Source organism: Peromyscus maniculatus, chromosome 13 (genome assembly GCF_049852395.1).
Source record: "Peromyscus maniculatus bairdii isolate BWxNUB_F1_BW_parent chromosome 13, HU_Pman_BW_mat_3.1, whole genome shotgun sequence".
NCBI classification, from domain to species: domain Eukaryota; kingdom Metazoa; phylum Chordata; class Mammalia; order Rodentia; family Cricetidae; genus Peromyscus; species Peromyscus maniculatus.
The window spans coordinates 43,869,588-43,891,740 of NC_134864.1; the positions used below are offsets into that span (position 1 = coordinate 43,869,588).

General features: G+C 36.4%; 1 protein-coding gene across 3 annotated transcripts in view; it reads right to left on the bottom strand.

The window, feature by feature from the left end:
• Spag16 (sperm associated antigen 16) overlaps positions 1–22,153 on the bottom strand; it is an 841,320-nt gene that overhangs the window by 852 nt on the left and 818,315 nt on the right. The gene's annotated exons all lie outside the window — the stretch shown is intronic.

The window sequence follows — 22,153 nt, forward strand, 5'->3', positions numbered from 1 at the left end:
ATGAGTTCAATACATTTTCTTTGGAATCAAAATAAAAAATTAATATCGCTACCTCAAAATGAAATGTTTCATTTAACTTAAATTTCAAAGTTTTTGCAAATTAAAATACATAAGGTAATTCAAATCTAATGTGGGAAATCTTCATAATTTTATGACATTTTAAGTGAGTAACAAAGAATTAAAATAACTAAATTTTAATTAATAATTTTATTGATAAATCCCAGTAGGAAAACTGGGCATTTGGAGGCAAGTAAAGTTAATAGAATATGCTCACCTGAACTTAGGACATAAGTGTTAAACATTGGGTTATTTAATCATACTTAGAAGGCATATTATCATGTTTAAAACTTAGTAAACTCTTTCAACATGCTAATACCACACTGAGTACTTGATGTGAATCATTCTGTGCAAGTTTTAGAAGGACCTAATGATAGAAGAAACATCAGTAATTCCATCAAACAGAAAGAGGAATTGGGAAGACAAAGAAGTTATTTCTCATGTGTAGAAGAAGATAAAATTCAGACACAAATACTTCAAAACTACAGCTGAGACTTGTCAGCGTCATGTTTCCACATCCAGATGGCACTGTATCAGTCATGCCTCTAAATCAAAGTTAGGTGGCTGATACATCCTGAAAGGGCATTTGTCCATTTTGGAGTAAGAATTCAACAGTGCTATCACCATGAGAAGCATGGAGAAGTATTTGATCACATATCATCCTCAAATAGTCATAGCTGCCACTGAAACACAGAGGAATTTTAAGAGGAAAGTTAAGCATGATAAATATGGCCTATTTGCAAACCCTTATAACTACTGGGCTTCTTCGTCTAGAACAAAACCTGACACAGCAAACACCCTTAGGATGGATTAGAGTGTCCAAAGCAGCAGATGTGAATATTTATTATAAACCCTCTTCTCCTGAAGTCTTTGCTGACAGAGGCATTATACATGGACTTCCCTTCCAGCCTCACTCTAGAGGCAACTGCTGTTTGTGACATTCCTGAAACTCAAACAAAAGATTTTTTTCTTGTAGTTTTTATACAATAGCCATGAAGGAGTACTGGATTTTAAAAACATTTGGAGCCATTTAAAAAAAAAAACCAAAGCCCTGTTATACTGTGTGTATATTTTTACTCTTGTTTAGAGTATTGTGTTTATGCAGCCCATTTAAAAATATAATGTATAATTAAGAAATACAGGTTAATAGTAATCTATAATAGTCAAACTTATAGTCATGCTAGGTATATTTTCAAGGTCATAACAGAAATATTTAGATAGATAAATGGCCTTCAAATACTTCAAAGACCTATAGAATATGGCATTTAATATGTTTAATAACCTAAGGCATTTCATGACAGTGAGATGTGTCTGCTCCTGACAACACCCACTTACTTCAAAAGAAGATGCTGGGCATCAAAGAAACTCCATATAGGGGTTGCTTTCTTTATGGCAAAAGCTAGCCATTTGGGCAAAGAAATTGCCTCTGCCTCAATTTTTGAAAGTATATGGTCTAAACTGGACCAGCAGAATGCAAAAGAAAGCACCTGTAAAACTTTGACAAGACAAGGTAAGACAGTCCTTCAAAATTCTGTGTTCCCAATGTTACAGAACCCAGGGTGATTGTCCAGGCAGCCAGATGTCCCTGTTGTTAAGTAACATTTCACCCTTCTGGTGATGGGTGATATCACTCTGTATGCTGTGAATATGTGTTGCTCTGATTGGTTGATAAATAAAATTCTGATTGGCCAGTAGTCAGGCAAGAAGTATTGGCAGGATAAGCAGACAAGGAGAATTCTGGAAAGAGGAAGACTGGGTCTGGAGTCACCAGCCAGACACAGAGGAAGCAAGATGTGAAGGCAGAACTGAGAAAAGATACCAAGTCACATGGCTAAATAAGAATTATGGGCTAATTTAAGTGAAAGAGCTAGTCAGTAATAAGCTCGAGCTAATGGGCATATAGTTTGTAAATGATATAAGCCTCTGTGTGTTTACTTGGGTCTGAGTGGCTGCAGGACCAATGGATGAAAGAAATTTGTCCTGACCACGGGCAAGGTGGGACACAGAAAAACTTTTAGCTACATTCTGAGGTCCTTGTTGGAGGTAAAGACTAAATAATTAGACTTAACCGTTTCCTTATTTAGGATAGAAAGTGAATTAAGTACAAAACTTTAAACTCACCAAGATAGGATATACAATTGAGTACTTTCTCTAAATTTGCCAAACATAAATGGACTGGATATTGTAACTGTAATTCTTACTTAATAACTGTTTTTGTTTTAGATAATTTTACTATGTCAAAGTTAAAACCTTCCTTTTTAATTAGACAAAAAAAGGAGGGGGAGAGGGAGGAGGAGGGGGAGGGGGGAGGGGGTGAGAAGAAGAAGGAAGAAGAAGAAGAAGAAGAAGAAGAAGAAGAAGAAGAAGAAGAAGAAGAAGAAGAAGAAGAAGAAGAAGAAGAACCACCAAAGCCCATAAAGAGAAGGATTTAGCTTGAAACCACTATTTTTGTTGTGGTCAAATCTGTAAAATCAGAGTTAGTAATATTTGGAGAGATTTAACTAATTTTTGAAAGTTTTTACAATAAAAATTTCTGATAGTTTTGCACAATGTTTTAGCAGAGTTACGTGTAAAAACTTCTCATTCTCCCTTTCTACTTCACAACATATTGAAAGCAGGTAAATATTTAAATTTTTCCTAGAAATATATACTTTTAGGTATATAAACACAATGACTGTGTCCTTTATATAAAATCCTAACACTAGAATACAGTACTGAAGTTGTTCTCTGGCCTCCATTTGTGTTCCATGGTACACATGTAAACCCCTCATACAAGTCAACAGATCTTAAAAATATCTATATTGTGTATGCTGGAAAATGGAATGATCATATGCATATCTATATGTATATACATGTATGCATGCAATAACAATGAATGAAAGAAGAGGCCATGAATTTGAAAGAGAGAAAGCAGGGATATCTAGAAGGGTCTGAATGGAAGAAAGGGAAGAGAGAGATGTTGAAATCATAATCTCAAAATTAAAAAGGTAAATAAACATGAAAGGATGAAAACAGATCACCAATTCTATTCATTTCTGCTTTTAATTGTCTTGTGTCTTGAATAAATAGTGAATTTAGATCAATTATTTAAATTATGAATATACATAGACTATAAAATAGCATATAGACGATAACTGAAAAATGTATAGTCTAGTTTATCAATGTTGTTTAAAAATAAATTTACCCAAGGTACATTCACAGAGTTAGGTGTTTTTTTTTAACCATGTTTTTGAGTTAGCATGCAAAGTAATGGTTTCCATCATGACATTTTCACAGATATGTCATTTTACCTCATTCTTATAATTTGCCCCCAATTCCTTGCCCCATTATCCCTACTTTTCTAGGCTGTTCGGTCCTTTTCCTTTACTAAGGGCTCTTCTTGCCTTAATGTCCCATGGATTCTACCATCATTTTTCACAATTCCGTAATATGTTCCTTTTCTGCCCCTCTCATGTCCCCTTTCTACTTTCACAACCTACAGAAACACATTATATATATATACACATATATATATACATACATAGATATGTATATATGAACATATATAGTAATTTATAATAAAACATTCTATATTTAAATACCCATTGAATAAAATATGACTTATTTCTTTTATTTGTTACATTCAGGAAATTTGGCTGCTTAAATTTTTTTGTCAAGTAAGAAAACATAATTTGGGTGAATGTTAATTTTTATAATGGCTGTATTTATATAAATAACCCAGTGTATTTCAACAGTGAGGGATTATGAGTACCTTTCATTTGAGTGTCTCCAAAACCATAGTTAACATTTATTTTATCAATGAGGATAATTCCATTTTGCTTTAATGGTGAATATGCAAGTTCCTAAGTTTATTCTAATCTCTGCTAATAAATGAGCTAACTGATCTTTATACATTTGTGCATTTCTTGAAATTTTGTTTCAAGAAAATGTATAACATTATTTAAACAACAAAACTTGTTTATACTGTTGTCACCAGCAAATTTTTGGAGAAAAAAATTCCAATAATACCCTCTTAAATAAAGCAGTCTCAATCGTATTTGTCACAAAAAGTCAAATATATGAACATAGTCATGCGGGCATCATTTTCAACAAAACTCTATTGAAATAGTGATAGGAGGAGCTAACCTATAGAGTGGCATCATCACGTGATATAATTAGTGCTTAAGACATGCTTATCTGAAGTTATAGCTTGCTATATTTTTCCAAAAATATATTTGGGTATAATTATTTTTAAAAAAAGCATAGGGTTCCATCTCTTTTTCATTTATTCCTATGGAAAATAAGGAACAGAAAGAATAGAATCCTATACTTTACATCCCATGTTCTTCAGTCAACCTTATGGCACAAAGCCTTTCCTGAGAACAAATGAGGAACGAAATTCAGGGAAACTCAAGATAAAATTCACACACACACACACACACACACACACACACACACACACACACACACACACACACACACCCCTACCTTCATTTAGAGGTATTAGGGTTTCTCTTACAAATTAAGACTCAGGTTAACTGTGATACTTCTTTTGGGATTCTCTCTGAATGTAACACAATCACTGAGTAAATAAGCTCTTAAATTTACTGTTCATGTGAACCTCAATTGCTTCATTCAGTGTGGACTTTACTACTTTGTAAATCTCTGAAACTAAAATATCCATATTCTTAACTGAAATCACCATCACATATATCTGTTAAACTTTGGCTTCCAAGTTGGTGCTCTTTTCACTATTTCTATTTTGACAATAGAGAATGTCAAGCATCTTGGTGTGCTTTTTAATATCTGCATAGTTAATTTAAAACCACATTGCACACTCAAGTATAGTCTTACCACCTTTGAACTCTTTATTTTATTAATGTCTCTTGTGGAATATTTTCCTTAGCTGTCTGCATGGTCCCTTGCTATATCTTCCTGACAAAAGTTGAGCCATCCACTAAATTGCAGTTCAAATTATTTTCTTCATTCACATGGTACACACATCCTTAAAAATCCCTCCTCATGGAAATACATGTATCATTTTATTCCTACTTTTCACATGGTAACAAGATCTCAAAAGATATGGTCAGCCATGTATGTGTTATACATCTTTAGCTTTGTATTTACTCAGGGACCAGTGCAATGCCAAATGCCTGTGTATTTCCCCAACTTAACAATGAGAGTGTTATGATCAATACTCTCAGTGGGTGATAATTAAAGCTGTCACAACTACTAGTTTTAGGGCTTATTGTTTTCCAAGCACTGTCCTAAGTCCTTTAAATGTATTATCTTACTTTACTATCACAACAACTCTATGTGGTAGAAATATACCTGTTCTATGAATTGTAAAGTCATGATGGCTTTTGATAATTTAAAATTCAGCTAGCAGAACAGGGGTTCATTATGTTTTTAAAATGCTCACCAGATTTCATAGATTTCCCATGAACAAATCATGTCATATACTTCATGAACTACTTTATGTTGATCATATATTAAAATAATGTCTCTTCAAATAAGTGATATTTAATAAGATAGACTTTGATTTATATTTGCAATATGTGCAATACACTAAAACAATTGTTATTTTTGCCTTTTGGAATATATGACCACTATAATGTTTACAAGTATCCTTCTGTTAGACAGTGTTGGGACATATCTTGCTTTATGGAAGAAGAAAATGAGATTTAGAGAGATTAAAGCAACTTCTCCAAGGCCATACAGTATATGACTAGTGGAATCCGGATTTGGGATCCAGTGACTCCAAGGTTCCTGCTCTTATCCTCTGCGTCATGCTTTAATACCTCTGGATGAATTTTTATTGATTGGCTCAATGTCATTTCCCCACTGTGATTAAGCTTCCCTTACTAAATTTCATCATGACTCAGAGTAAACATCTTTGTGCATGCAAACCCAGTTTCCAGCTGGACCTATGTGTGCTCCTAGGAAATACTTTAAAATATATTTCAAGTTGACTATAAGAAATGTTTTAAAATACTTTAATAGCATTTATGAACTCCAAGGATCTGATTGTACAACTAGCTTGCAGGGAATAAGCAATGGTAACTCAGAGAGTTGTCTTTGTTCTTTGAAAGCTTGAAGAGCATCCAATGTTCTCAGGAATCAACAGTCCTTTGGTGATCAGGAAAGCCATTTCCACATCTTTGGCTAAGTATTCAATATTCACGTGGTATACAAGAATTAACAATTTGTCTTTGCTCTAGGCAAAACAAATAAGAATGTATCCACAGACTGATGCATCTACCTGCAGCAAGATTCCCCTCCACTTTTCCCAAATAATGAGGGTGGTGAGTAGCTTTTTTTTTTTTTTTTTAAATAGTGAAGGTATGCTACTTATGTTTTTATGCCAATTGTCTCCAAGAAGAGCAGACATTCTGGTTTTGTTGAGTGATTTCAACTTGGTTTGTTTTTACATGAAATATCTCTTCAGTATTAAGATAAACTTATTTGCTACACTAACAAAGTAAACTGGACCTCAGATGTGAATATGACAATTCATGTTCCATGGATTCAAAGCAAAAGCCACTGGCATGAAGAAAATATTTTAAACAAGCCATGTTTTAAATGTGTTTGATTATTAATATTTCCCATGGCAGTGTACCCATGTCTTTTTGTAATGAACCACCAAGAGAAGGAAAGTAGGTGATGTTAGTTATAAAATTTCCTAAATCACATTGACAGAGATCTTTGATATTTTTGTTGTTGCTGAAAGAATAACTCACAACAGTAGGTAATGTGTCCATTAGGGGCTAAGCTTCATTGGAGTACTCTTTAATTGATCAATAAAATTTCCTCCTGTGAGCTACCAGTTATCAGGTACTGTTAGGGCAACTATTACAAGGACCCTTTCTAATGAGGCTTATTAAATTCTGTATCTATTGAAACATCAAATAGCTTGGTTCAGAAAATTAATTTTGAAGACATGTTTCTTACTACTTGGCATCTATATATATTTACACATTATTAGCAAAGAAGTTACACAGCTGTTTAATAGTTTGTACATGTTATTGAAATATAGTTGGATAGGAATGTCACAAATCAAACTTTGATTAAAACTATGCATTTTTATTATTTCATCACTAGAGGTGTCTTTCTAGATTAGAAGCATGTAGTTGCAGGAACAGAATCCTGTTATAAGAATTGTACCAGATAATTTAATGTTACAGAAGCTGATTCAAAACTTTTAAACTTATCATGAATAATGAAAATATGAATGAAATCCATCATTCCATTTCTCATTAGGACAACTACAATAATTTCTCATGATTACTCATGCTTTGGTTGAACTTTGAGCAATATGTTTCTCCCAAAGACACAAAAACTCTCGTTTTCTATTTCATTCAAATTAATCTCACACACAGATCACAGGAAATTTATTTATCACAAGTACGAGAATGGAAACTAAAACAATTGTGTGCCTGATATGAAATAACATATCAGAAAGGGGAAGACAGGCTTTGATCAATAAGGAAATGATTTTTATACACATCAGAACCAATTTGAAGCAATTCTCTCGATCAATACAGATAGGCAGAAATGCTTCTCAGCATTTATTACCTGTGGAGAGTGTTATTGATTAATTATATTGATTTTTTTGAATGCATGTGGAGCGGCATCTGTTGTTTCTTTAAAAGATGCCTCAAAATGGAAAGTATCAAGAAACTACTTAAGTTTTGAGGATTTGCATTAATGGCTCAACCTAGGTCATTACTCAGAATTTCAAAAACACCATTGAAGGAGATATGAAATGCAATTTAGTTTATTTTTCATCCTGTGGCCGATCAGTATAATACTTCTATAAAATATTAAAAATTAACTTGGCTAAGTGATAGTAACAAATTATTAACTTTCACAGCTTTTTTTTGTGCTGTGCATATTCTTGCTGAGGAGGTCTAATTTTTGTTTTTTTATGGAATACTGCATGAATGGAGACCATTGGATGTTGTGATATAAACATGTGTGAAAATGTAAACAATGGATTTTAAATTTCTCTTGGTGGCTCATGTTATAAAATGACAGTCATTAGGGCAAGTGAGTCTCATTATCGTACTGTGGGATTTCAGACCAAAGGAGATGTTTGCCTTTTTTAGAACACATAATGTATTTAAATTATACAACCAGATGGTGTATTGAAGATACAACACATTAACACTTAACTTTGGTATGAAAATCTACTTATTAAGTAGCCAAATGTTAGTCCCTTGTGTAGGTTTTATATGTTTTTCACAAGAAGTAACTAAGTAAATAGATAAACTAATTTTTGTCTTTCATACAAAATCTGTATCTATCTTAGGACAATTCACTGATATTCTCAAAATTTGTAAAATGTAACAGGTAAATTTTTAAAAAGGTAACATTTCCTATACTGTGTTGTTTTCAAAATATGTTCCCCCTGTTAGGAGAACATGAATAAAGAAATTCCTGAACAGGTGCTTCCTTCCATGAGTTGTCTTTTGAACATTACTGAAATCCCTTGTGAGAAGCACCGAAAGTCCTAAAAATGTTTAACTAATTATTGAATCTATTTAGACTATCAACAGCCACCTGCTCTCATTGAGAAATCCGTGTAGACCTCTTTCCTAACATGGTCTTCGCCTATGCAGCTGATCAGTGTTGCAATAATTTTTATTTAGGAACCCCGTGCACCTGGAGCCTTGCAAACACTGGAGAAAGGTGTTTGCTGATGTCGGAGGGAGCTTGAGTTTTGGTTCACTTCTGAGAGTCAGATAAACTGGGACAAAGCGCAGCTCTGAGCAAACTGTGATGAGTTCTTCCCCATTGTTCCTGAGTAGGGAAGTAATCCAAAGGCCTCTATTGATACCAGCCTTTTAATTAAAAGTTTAATTAATTTTATTGTATGAAGCAATAAAATCACTTTTAATAGTCTTGGTTTTTAATTATTTAGACTCTAACAATTACTACATTTTAAGACTCCAAAAGTCAAAGTTCTAATATTTTGAGAATGTTCAAACTGGTGTGAGAACTAACTTTCCCATAAATGAATCCCCTATTAATGAATATGGTGGTTTGTCTGTGGAAAAAAAGACACTGTCGACTTCTGCTACTTCATGTTGAGGTGGTTAATTGTTAATAACTACATCCTTATTTTTAGAACTTTATCCTTTTCCATTGAGAGCAACAATGGAAAGGGGTGAAAGGAGTTACATGAACATAAATATCACCATATTTATAATAGATTGGAAAAAGGAAACACATGACAAAATACAGTTAACCTGAGTTTCCCAGGTGGGAAATCAAACATAACCCTTCTATATGAATTAGGAGTGGCCCAATTATTTAGTTCAAATAGAGTATAATTTATTGATTTAAAAGAAATGTTAAATTTAATGCAGAGAGTTCAACCTTCTGAAAGGTCAGCCTTGAATTCCAAATCTTCCACAGTTTCTTACCTGAGAAAGACCCATAGCCTTGGTATTTAATGGACATTTACCTTCAAAATGGTTTGAAGTGCTTAGAAAAAAAAAAGATGAAGCCACTAGCTTCCACTTATTATCTATGTGTTCCTGAATATTTTATAGTCTGCTAATTTTTATTTTTAACTTGACACATGTGAAATTACACGGGATGGGAGTCTCCCTGAGAATTTTCTAGATCAGGTTGGCCTGTGGGGGGAATTCCTTGATCATGTTAGTAGATGCAGGAAGACCCAGTCTAAGTGTGGCTGACACTATTTCCTAGGTCTGGGTATAAGAGTAGAGAAACTAAGCTGAGACTTAGGCAAAGGTGTTTTCATTTTTTTTCCTTCTCACTCTTGAGTATTGACGTGATGTGACTAGCTGCTTCACGTTCCTGCCACCTGGACATCTCTAGTATGACAGACTGTAACCCAGAATTGTGAAGTAAAGGAAACCCTTTCTTACCAATTTGCTTTATGTCAGGGCATTTTATCATAGCCACAGAAAGGAGATGAGGACATTTTTGTATTATGTGTTATCCCATAGTCATAGCTGATCAAAGCATTGTTTTTACATCACCGACAAAGGTACTGAATCATAGGGATGTTATGCAATATTGTCAAGATTATAGAGCTAGTGTCTTCTCTTTCCCATAGACTGAAGGAAATTGAAAGTAGTTATGACAGAAAGTTGAACTAATTTGACTGCTACATGATGTAAGAAATAACTATATCTCTACTCCTAGTTCTGTGCATCTATCTCTTTGGAAATCCAAATTAACTTTCTGGCATTGTAGGGTGATAGTCTGGTTATGTACTTCATACAAACTTTAAAGAAACATTTGGCTACTTTGTTTTCATTCGGTGTTTCTCCTCTACACACTCTCATTCTCACTCCCTTAAACTGCCACACTGCATGGGTCAAGGAGCTTTTGCTAAAAGTCCATGGACAATGTTAGAATGGAGACACTTTTGAGTACTTGGGGTTAAGTAATGAGGCAGACAGGACTCAGGTTTGTACATGACGTGGAACCTTGACAAAGTTAACGCTGCCACTCATAAAGAAAGGAGTCTGGCCGGGCGGTGGTGGCGCACGCCTTTAATCCCAGCACTCGGGAGGCAGAGGCAGGCGGATCTCTGTGAGTTCGAGGCCAGCCTGGGCTACCAAGTGAGCTCCAGGAAAGGCGCAAAGCTACACAGAGAAACCCTGTCTCGAAAAAACCAAAAAAAAAAAAAAAAAAACAAAAAAAAAAAAAAACAAGAAAGGAGTCTGACTTGTTTGAATAGAGGAAATATTAGGACTTTTTGAGATGCAAATGAAAGACAATCTACCCAACACAGCAAAGAAGCAAATGGTTTCACAAGTGTTAACTGAGCATCAGTGGTTAGAATATCATAAGTGTGCCCACTGACTTAGTCTCTCAGTTCTATTATCTAGGTTGAACTAAATTTTAGTCAGGCTTTCTCTATGTGTCAGTCCCAGCAGGACAGATTAGTAGCTTCCCAACTTCAAAGCCCATGAAAGACTACCTCTATTTCTAAGCAGTTTCATATTGGTAAATATTTCTATTATTTTACTTCAGTCATATGTTTATCTTTGGTCGATTATGATAGCTGACAGGTAGAAGGGTGTGGTTAAGTGTCTACCACATACAAAACTGTCAAAATGAAGAAAAAGTGCTGCAATTTTAGGAAGACTCAACAATTGAAGTTAATCAAATTAACTTAAGATAATCATTCCAGATGTACTATTCAAAGGCAATTTTTCTATTAGAAAAATAAATGGCTGTGGTTTGGGTCATTAAAATAATGATTTGCCTGACATTATCTTTTCTTTGTGATCTGTTTCATCCCAGCCTCTTCTCTCCTAGAAGACTGCCATGCAAACAAACTGCATGGAGACTGTTAAGGAATCAACATAATTGTTTCACTAGATGAACAATATTTGGGGTGTCAGAATGCAAAAAAGGGGGGATTTAAATAACAGAGGAACAAAAAGAGCTTGAACATCAGGTTAGCAGCAACCTAAGGGTAAATAAGGAAAATATTCCATAAACTTAGCCCTTTATGTATTACCTACATATGGATGATTATTAACACAAGTGTGCACTTATATACCAGGGCCAGAAAAACACGATCCTAGCAAGTTACATAGACTTTTCTTTATTAAATTCAATGAAAAAAGTCATTACCTCTGAAATTAGAAACATACAGCATAGTTATAGCTCTGTAACTATCCTAGTAATCCTTGTACATCTAGGCAAAAACTCAAGAAAGCTCTCTTTAAGGGCTAGTCTATCATGGTTGGCATAGTTTACATTTCAGTGGAAATCTGCACACCTTCAAAAGCTCTTAATGTAGTTTTCTAGAATGTAGGCTGGAAAAGAATTGCAAAAACTTCTAAACTAGGCCATTCAAAATATATGCAACAAGATTGCACTGACTTTGTGAAGTTATCTCGAAAAAAACTACATTATTTGCTAAAATTGGTATGAGACTTTAAAAGTATATTCTTTGGATTTTTTTTCCAGGGATTTAAAACACAACATGAAAATGTGAGAGGAAAGAATCAGTGAACTATGACTAGTCAGATATTCATGGTTACTGCGTCAGAATGATGAGCAGATGAGTATATGACACTAATTTCCCCACATTTATACATGTTTATATAATGTCAAGGAACATTAAAAATGGTTGGTCTTGTGGCATACATTTTTATACTCAATACTTGGGAGGGAGCAGCTGATGAATCTCTGTGAGTTCAAGGTCATCCTGGTCTACATAACAAGTTGTAGGCCAGCCATGGCTACACAGTGAGAACCCCTCACAAAAATTTCAAAGTATTAATCATATGATAAGATAAACATTGTTATTATCAGGTGGTCATTTCATATATGTAGAACTAAAATGTTTCCTTATCACCAGAGGTGTGCAGAGTGCTCTAGAACTCGGTAGATCTTCAGTTCATTTTAATAATTTTGCTAACAGGTAGAGACAAATGTTGGTATCTTAAAATATTAAATATGCAAATATGTTTAAAAGAAAACAATCCTGAAGTCTTAATTAAAATTAAGAACTTCTGCTCTACAAAAGATGCCATCAAGATAGAGAACAGAAAGAGAGCCACATCTGTAAATGGCGTATGTGGTAGATAATCTATAAAACACAAAGAACTCTAACGTTGAGTAAGAGAACCAATGACCTGATTAAAATGGATTGTGTGCATTAGCAGGCACTTCATTAAACGCAGTATGTACACAATAAATACTCTTGAGATCATGTTGTGTGTCATGTATCATAGAGGAAATGCAAAATGGATGGCAATATGATATTACTGCTCACTTACAAGGATGGCCCTAAATGAAGATATGGACAACAGCGGACAGTGGAAAGGATTTGGAGCATGAATAGGTTCCCAGTTAGCACTGGAAGGAGTGCAGAATGGCACATTTACTCTGGACAGTAGTTCTGATAATATCTTATGTAAGTAAAACATACTCTTTACCATTTGTATTCAATCATCATACCTCTTGATATTTATCTGGCAGAGTTAAAAATGTCTGTATATGTTATATGTGCACACACACACACACACACACACACACACACACACACACACACAAGCAAAAACCAAATCAAAGATGTTTAGAGAAGCATTAGTCACAATTGCTAAACTTGGAAGCATCCGATATGTCTTCGGTAAGTGACAAAGTAAACAAACTCTGGTAGACCAGAACAACTGAACATTCTTCGGTCCTCCAACATAATGGGTTACAGAGCCATAAAAAGACATGGGAGGAACTCAAACATATGCTACCAAGAGAAAGAAGCCAATCTGAAGAAAGCTGTGGGTCGAGTGCCTCCAACTCTGTGACATGCTGGGAAAGAAGACTTCAGAGGTGGTGACTGGTCATTGTTGGAATGAGGAGGATGAATCAGTAGAACACAGAATCTTTAGAGTAGTAAAATGAAACAAAACAAAATGGTGGAAACATAACATTCTTTGGAACCCACAAAGTATAAAACACGGAGGGAACCCAAGTGTAAGTTATGGGCTTTGGAGGATAATGTTGTGCTAACAGGCTCATGAGTTGTAACATCTGATAGATGATGTCAATGGCTGGGGGCAACGGACGGGGCTCTGTATGTGTAAAGATGGGAGATGTGTGGCAAAGTTCTGTATCTTCTTAGTTTCTTTATGAACCTAAAGCAGAAAAAGAGAAAGTCTCCAAAACAAAAATGAAACCAAAGTGAAGTTAACGACTCATTTTCAATTATAATTTAAAAATGCATATCACTTGTAGATTTAGGATGCTTTTATTTTAAATGCTCAATGTCTTTTTAAAGCCTTTTACACTGGTATGTAATTCTAATCAGCATTCAAAATGTGGTATCTTTTTGAAATTGTGAGCCATATTATAATATTTAAAATAATGAAATATTCAAATCGGCACACAATATAGGTTGTAAGCAACGCTTATATTAAGAAATCAACCACGCACAACAGCTCAAACTTCTAGATTCTTGAAATCACCACTGTTCAGCTCTGTCTGATAGGAGCAAAGGAAGAAGCAGAGGGGCAGAGACAAGGAGGGAGCAGGAGGAGAGGGGAGAGAGGCGGGAGAAAGGAAGAGGAGGCAAATGGAATGGAGGGAGTGAGAAAGGAGGAGAGGAAAAGCAAAATGGCAGGACAGAGAGAGATTTTGATGAGGCTTATAAAATAGAGATTAAATTACTACAAACATTCCTCATTAAAAGCAGTATCCATAACCGAAGGCAGATTGAAAACCTAACAGGTAAATGAAATCCCTGGCTCATACTGTATGAATTGGTCAATGCTGTTTCTCAAATACACAAGAAAGCTGTTCCACCACTTGCTTCCCATTGGTCACATAGTCCTGATGGTAGTTTTCCTAGGTCTCGAGAGGAATCGCATAAAAACACATCAAACAACACTAAACCAAGCACAAGAACAACACTAAAAATAACCTAGGAACTGAAGAACTCAGCAGTTAAGAGCAGTGCCCTGAAATGCCGAGGACAGATTCTATTTTGGCACACGTGCCCCCACAATGCCTGAATTCCAACTCCCATGTTCAGAGACAGAGGGATCACCAGTGCTTGCTAGCTTCAAGCTTTGCAGGGGAAAAGGACGTAAGTCCAAGGTTTCATTAGGGACCCTGCCTCCAAGGACTGGCTAGAGTGATAGGGGAAAATGTCAATGCTCTCACTGGCCTCTGTGTGCACAGACACATACCTACACACACACAAATAAGTACATCTTAAAACCCTCAATAATTAGAATTATCATCAAAACTGCACCATACTAATCTTTTAAAACTTTTTTTTTAAGGAACAAATTTGAAACTTGATGTAATTTTTTTTTCAGGAATTAATCAGTATTGTAAATATTCTCTGTGTACTATTATGTTGTTTTCCTTTCCATGAGGATTGGACAGCATGTGGGATGTAAAACTGTTTTAGCTTCTATTATATGAGAAGTACTTCATCAGAACCAGAGGGATAAGCTTTAATATTTTGCATAAAGTACATGCACATTTTGACTTAGATGGTCCTAATTGATATGCATATAATTTATTTATTACATGATTAGACATGATTACTAAGAGTGTTTATAAAATGTTTTGTTCTTTTCTGAAATACCATTTCCTATTATATACCTAGTTCAACTAGTGTATTAGTTTTTATGCTTATTCTTCCATGAACAAGTTCCAAAAAAAAGTAACCTTTAAAACTCAATTTTATATGTCATTAAATAAAACTTTTCCACCTAATTATAGACAGGATGTGGCAAAGCAGACCCAAATCTGGAATATTTCTTCCAAGATCTACTGGCCAAAGAGGAGGGGGAAAGTATAGCAAGTCATTTACATTCTTTAATCTAGATAAGTATTAGTTGTTCATCGGCTACTTGAAAGTAATGAAAAGTATATTCAAGCAAGTTTCCAGAAGAGATTTGAGACTGCTTATTTTGTGTGTGTGTTCATGTGTGTGCAAGCATAGGTGTGTGCACAGGATCATCCCTGGTTCTCCAATTCTGAGATTACAAACTTGTCACCATACTCAGGTTTTTAAAAGTAGGTTCCAGGAATTGAACTCAGGTTCTTGTGCCTTCAAGGCAAATGCTTCACCCATTGATCAGTGGTTTCCACCTAAAGACTGTTTATAACATACTGTGTTGAGCCTTTGGTATTTCATCCACTACCTTTACCACATTCTTTAGTGTGGTATTTACATTTGATTGATAAGTTATACCAATATTCTTACCTAATATTCTGTTCAATGACATAGGCAATCTATGTTTTATGATTGTACTGTCAAAAATTATTTCACAAAACTCTAAGAAGTATGCATTTAATGAAAAAAAGATATAGCACCAAATGTTTTGTCTTAACCTTCACACTCTCTATATTTCATTCAACAATTAGTCTGTGCCTCAAAATAATCCTTACGACAATCTGAATTTTCTAGCAGTGAAAATTAAAGCTATATAGCATAAAGCAATTAATTGCCTTGTATCATACAGCTAGAAAGTAGCAGGGTCTAGATTTACTGGCAGGAAGTTTGGTCCATGGTCTAAACAACATGCATCTGGCTTGTCCAAGTTCAGGGTCTTGGTTCTGTGATGTCTTGTGTAGTAACAGTGCCCTCTATGCTCTGCAAGCATTCTCAGGATCGATGGTTGTCCAAAGTCCCAGGTTTCTGGTCAGGTGGTCTCCTCAAACTCTTTGAAGTTTCCTGTGCACTTACTTCAAGTCTCTTTTTCTCATGAAAAAGGAAGCCAACCCCCCCACACTCCCCCTTGGTTTTATGCATGAGTTTGTCTCCTTTGGCAACCCTTCAAGCGCTCAGCAGCTCAGCTTTGGATCCGGTTTTGACTCTGTTCTGGCTCTTTCTCTGCAAACTGTGATTTTGGTAACTTTCCCTTTGGCTCCACATCGTCCACTCAGTTGGACATCAGCATCATGACCAACACTCCTGGAGAGAACCAATCTTCTATTCCCTACCACCAACTTCCTCTCTCACTTCATCAGGCAGTGCCCTATTATTGCTGTAATTGGATGGTGCTGAACTTTAACTGGCCTCTCAGTTTATAATTTTTAGCAATACCCAATTCGGCATTCAGAATATGACTGTTTTTAACCAATTTATGTTCAAAGTGAGCTTAAGATAAAATGGGAGCTGGGTGGTATAGAAGAATAGTCACTTGTTTGGCTATCCAGGAAGCCAAGTTTAATTTTAGCCTTGAGAGAATTTGAAATCATTATAATTAGATGAGTATTAAAGTCCACGAGTGAAAAGGACTCTTTTTTAAAGCCTACCCCTTCATTTAGCATCAATTCACAACTGGCAGTTCATTTTCTCAAATGCTCTACCACTGAGCATGCATACAGAGTTGGAGTATAATATATCTAGAGTTCAAATAACTAGGAAGTAGGCCATGGTTGGAGGTGAGAGATAGACCCTGTAATTAACTTGAGTATCTACAGCAATGTAGTAATATAAAATTTATATTTATTTGTGGAAAAGAAGATTATATTGTTCCACACATATTGTGTGTGGTACATACTAATGGGATGGTTGGCTTTTAGATGATATGTAATGTGCCCTGCACATATTGTTTGGATTCTAAACAATGGAGCAATAACCATTCCTGAGCTTTGGTTCCAAGGTTAATGCAAAGCAAACTCCAGAAAATAGATAATCATCTCACTGTCACTTCAAATATCTATGAAAGTTCAGCTTCGGTCCAACTTGATGCTCCGAGTGACTCAGGAATGGCAATGATGTGATGCTCAGAGGTACCAAAGGCAGAAGCAACTATGTGCCTTTGGCTCTGCCGATAACTAACCGCTTTTAAGTTTTAGCATGATTTAGAAAAGATGTAAAATATGCTTAAAAAATAGGTTTTTCTAGGGGAAAGCACAAGCAAATGTTCCTTTCCTAACAGAAGCACGTTATTGTCAACAGTAGCATCTCTATTCAGCTTGCTCTCTTACCTAAACACTCCCATTACTGTCACCTCTTGGGTTTGTCATCCACTCTGCCCTGACAGTACAAACATCCCACCATAAAACCTGTCAAAAAGGCCAGGTGATTTCCTACGTCGCCCGACACATGCTGTTCCTTAATATCTGCCTGTCAGAACACCTAGGAGAGGAATCTGCTTTCATGCTCCGAGCAGAGCTGGGAGGACTATCACATGCAGTGTAATCATTGGCCTCAGACTCCGACTACTGTGACGCCCTGCCATTTGGAACCACAGTCTCCTGCTGGAAAATCCTATGGCCACAAATGGATCACCCAAGCCAGATGACATAACTTTTGGTAGAAGCAGCTAATTTGAAAAGCATTTTTTTTTAGTATGACTTTATTATAATTTTTCCTTATTATAAGCTCTTTGGAATCATTTCCTTTTTCCTTTTGCTTCAGTGAATGGCCACCACATGGAAGTATATATTCCCGGCTTGACTTATCTTGATTATATTCCACTCTTGTGGGTTGCATATGCTTCTATATTCATCTTAAGTGTGTCTTATCTACAGAGGCATGTTCCTCTTGCTTTCAAAGAGCGATTGATTTAAGTAATTTCAGTGTGATCTACTGGGCAGTCTTTTATTCACCAGAGACATTTTTCTGGCATCCCATTGGTAGGTCACTGAGCCTTTATGCCTTCTCTCCTTACATCCTTCTCTAGAGGCATGTGTTTATGAGAGGCCTGGGGAGCAGGCTATTAATACAGGCGCTGCTTTCAGAAAAAGAATGTGGCTAATTTTGTAGCAAACATAACAGAACTTCTAAAACTGGTATACCTGCTATAATCACAGTCACCTTGGGACAGTGTGGACTTAGCAGAGAATTCCTTCTTTGAATTTGGTCATAGTGCTGTTTCCCACTGGAAGTTTATTTCAGTATTTGAAATGATAAAGTAACATATTATAGCCACGAACATGGAGATAATATCTAAAGTGACAATGATGACTGCAAACATGCACATACCTAACGTTGTGACTTAATCTTACCCTGGGTTGAAATGTGATCTGATGGAACTGATGTCAACAGTTTGGTTTCTATCAGCCTGTTGGCTGTTTTGTTTGTTGGAAAAATGTGTACACAATATGGAGCCTTACGTTTTTAAAACTGGTTTTAGATTGACTTATTTTTCTTTTATGTGTGTGAGTCTTTTGCCTGCATTATGTCCATGCATCATGTGTGTGCCTGGTAGCCCCAGAGGCCAGACGAGGAGGGGGTTGAAGTCCCTGGACCTGGGATTACAGAGAGGTATGAGCTGCCACATGGGTCCTCCAGAAGAATAACAAGTGTTCTTTACTGCTGAATCATCTTTCTAGTTACAATTTGAAAGAAAATATGTTGATTATGTATTTTCCTTCCTTCCTTCCTTCCTTTCTTCCTTCCTTCCTTCCTTCCTTCCTTCCTTCCTTCCTTCCTTCCTTCCTTCCTTCCTTCCTTCCTTCCTTCCTTCTTCCCTCCCTCCCTCCTTCTCTCCTTCCCTCCCTGTCCCTCCCTCCCTCCCTCCCTCCCTCCCTCCCCCCTTCTCTCTCTCTTTCTTTCTTTCTCTACACTGAATATTGAATCCAACCAGTGGTCTGTATCCTGCAGTGACATGCACAGCTATGGTCCCAGACCCCTGACTAAGGCTGACAAGGAAATGGAGAAATGGCAAGTACATGGATACATGCAGACATATAGATACCCAAAAGCTGGGGTTGAATCAGTGTGGTCCTCATATGGGCGAGCTGCTGCACCAGAAGCTCAGAGTGTTTATTATATAGTTTCAAGGAGGTGGGATTATTACATATAGATAAACAGGGAGGCAGGGTTATAGGTTACAGCTGAAAAGGGGGCCAGTCTTTACAGTACATAGCTGAACAAGGAAGACAGTTTAGCTAATCTCAGTAGGAGCAGTCTCTGTAGTGGGAGCACTCTTGTGGCCATAAACATGGAGTCATGGGTGGGGCAGCTACAGTGGATTTTTTTTTTCCACACACTATCAACTTTCACATTTAGACTGGGAGGGCAGGCTTTGTCATTTCCCATGGACATAATGCATTGGGGTCCCGGACATTCTGGCTCATGTGGAAAACAACAACAATCCCTCCCCCCAACCCAGACACACACACTCAGGGATTCCTCTGCTTCCCAAAGTATTTTCTCCATGCTTCTCTTTTCATTTTGAAACAGAGTTTTAATAAGTTCCTGAGACTGGTCTTGATTACAGTCTCTAGTCCAGGAAGCCTTCGAATATATATATATATATATAAAATGTCAGCTTCAGTCCTTATATAAGCTTAAATATTTTCTTTTTAACAATAAATAACAGACTTGGGCAGTTTTGCCATAAAATCAGTAAACTATGAAATTTAGGCTGCTCCATCTTTTGTGTGGGCACCTTCATGGACCTGAGACATAAAGGTCCTAACAATTTTATGTCAACAGCTTTATTCTTACTTTTCTGAACAATGGTCCTTGATATTTTATACCTTGTGTTTCCACAGAGCAGGATTGGTTCCTGATCTCTGGGTGAGGGGATCTGGAATGCATGCATTCTTTTTGTTCTAGCATCCCCACTTATGGGGATCTCTTTCAACAGGAAAAAAATGTATATGATGATAATGGTGGCATTTAAAAATATTATAAGCATAACAACAATATCCTTTACTACTGGGAGAAGTTAAAACATCCATACCTTGAAACACAGCATGTAGGTTTGTATGTGGGTGCCCTTGTATTTGGGGCATAAATGTTCAGAATTCAGACTTTATCTTGATGGATTTTCCTGTCCTTCTTGATCTTTTTTGTAATATGTAATGTCCTTCTTGATCTTTTTTGATTAATTTTAGTTTGAAGTGTATTTTGTTAGATACTAGGATAGCTGCACTAGCTTGCTTCTTAAGTCCATTTGATTGTAAAGACTTTTTCCAGCCCTTTACTTTGAGGTAGTGTCTGTCTTTGAAGTTGAGGTGTGTTTCTTATATGCAACAGAAGGATGGATTCTGTTTTCTTATCCATTCTGTTAGCCTGTGTCTTTTTATAGGCAAATTAGATCCATTGATATTAAGGGATATTAATGACTAGTTATGGTTAATTCCTGTTATTTTTGGTGGTAGTGTTGTGTATTTCCTTTCTTTGGGATTTGTTGGTGTGGAATTATCTATTGCTCATGTTTTCATGGGTGCATCTAACTTCCTTACATTGGATTTTTCTTTCTAGTGCTTTCTGTAGGGCTGGATTTGTGGATAGGTATTGTTTAAATCTGGCTTTATCATGGAATATTTTGTTTACTCCACCTATGGTGACTGAGAGTTTTGCTGGGTATAATAGTCTAGGCTGGCATCCATGGTTTCTTAGTGTCTACATAACATCTGTTCCAAGACCTTTTGGCTTTCAGAGTCTCCATTGAGAAGTTGGGTATTATTCTGATGGGTCTGCCTTTATATGTTACTTGGCCTTTTTCCTTTGCAGCTCTTAATATATTTTTATTCTGTATGTTTAGTGGTTTGAATATTATGTGGCAAGGGGACTTTTTGGGAGTATGGTCTATTTGGTGTTTTGTAAGCTTCTTGTATAATCATAGGCATTTCTTCAGGTAGGGAAAATTTTCTTCTATGATTTTGTTGAATATATTCTCTGTGCCATTGAGCTGGTATTCTCCTCCTTCTTCTTATCCTTATTATTCTTAGGCTTGATCTTTTCATGTTGTCCCAGATTTTCAGCACATTTTGGGATATGACTTTGTTGGCTTTAATGTTTTCTTTGACTGGCGTATCTATTTCCTCTATCGTATCTTCAATGCCAGAGATTCCCTCTTCCATCTCTTGCATTCTGTTGGTTATACTTGCACCTCTAGTTCCTGTTCATTTACTCAGATTTTCCATTTCCAGCATTCCCTCAGTTTGTGTCTTCTTTATTGCCTCTACTTCGGTTTTCAAGTCTTGAACTGTTTCCCTCACCCATTTGATTGCTTTTTCTTGACTTTCTTTAAGGGATTTATTGATTTCTTCCAATTTTTTGTTTGTCTTTTTCGTGATTTCTTTAAGGGAATTTTTCATTTCCTCTTTAAAGGCCTTTATCACCTTCAAAGTCCTTTTTTTTGTTTTTTGTTTTTGTTTTAAATTATTTATTTTTTATTAAGAAATTTTTTATTCATTCCACATACCAACCACAGATCCCCTCATCATCCCTCCTCCTGCTCCCCTATCTCCCCTTCCTCCTCAGCCCACACCCCCACCAAAAAGGTATGGCCTCCCATGGGGAGCCAGCAAAGTCCTGTACATTCAGCTGAGGCAGGAAGTCATTCTGAAGGTTGCTTTCTTCTGCTTCTTCTATGTTGGGATGTTCAGGTTTTGCTGTAATAGAACCATTAGGTTCTGGTGGTGCCATATTGCTCTTTATGTTGTTGCACTCACTGGCATCTACCTATCTCCTCCTCTAATCGGTGCAAATGGTGTCTGTGTCTTAGGGAGCCAATCTTGACTGAATTGGTGTTTGTGTCTCAGGAAGCTCCTTGGGTCTCCAGTGGATGGGTGAGATTGGGGGGCAGGGTGGGGCTTGTAGATTGCAGGGTCCAATGCGTGGGGGGTGGGGTGGGGTGGCGGGGGATGGCCTGCCCTCAGGATTCTTGTCTGCTGGCCTGAAACTGGG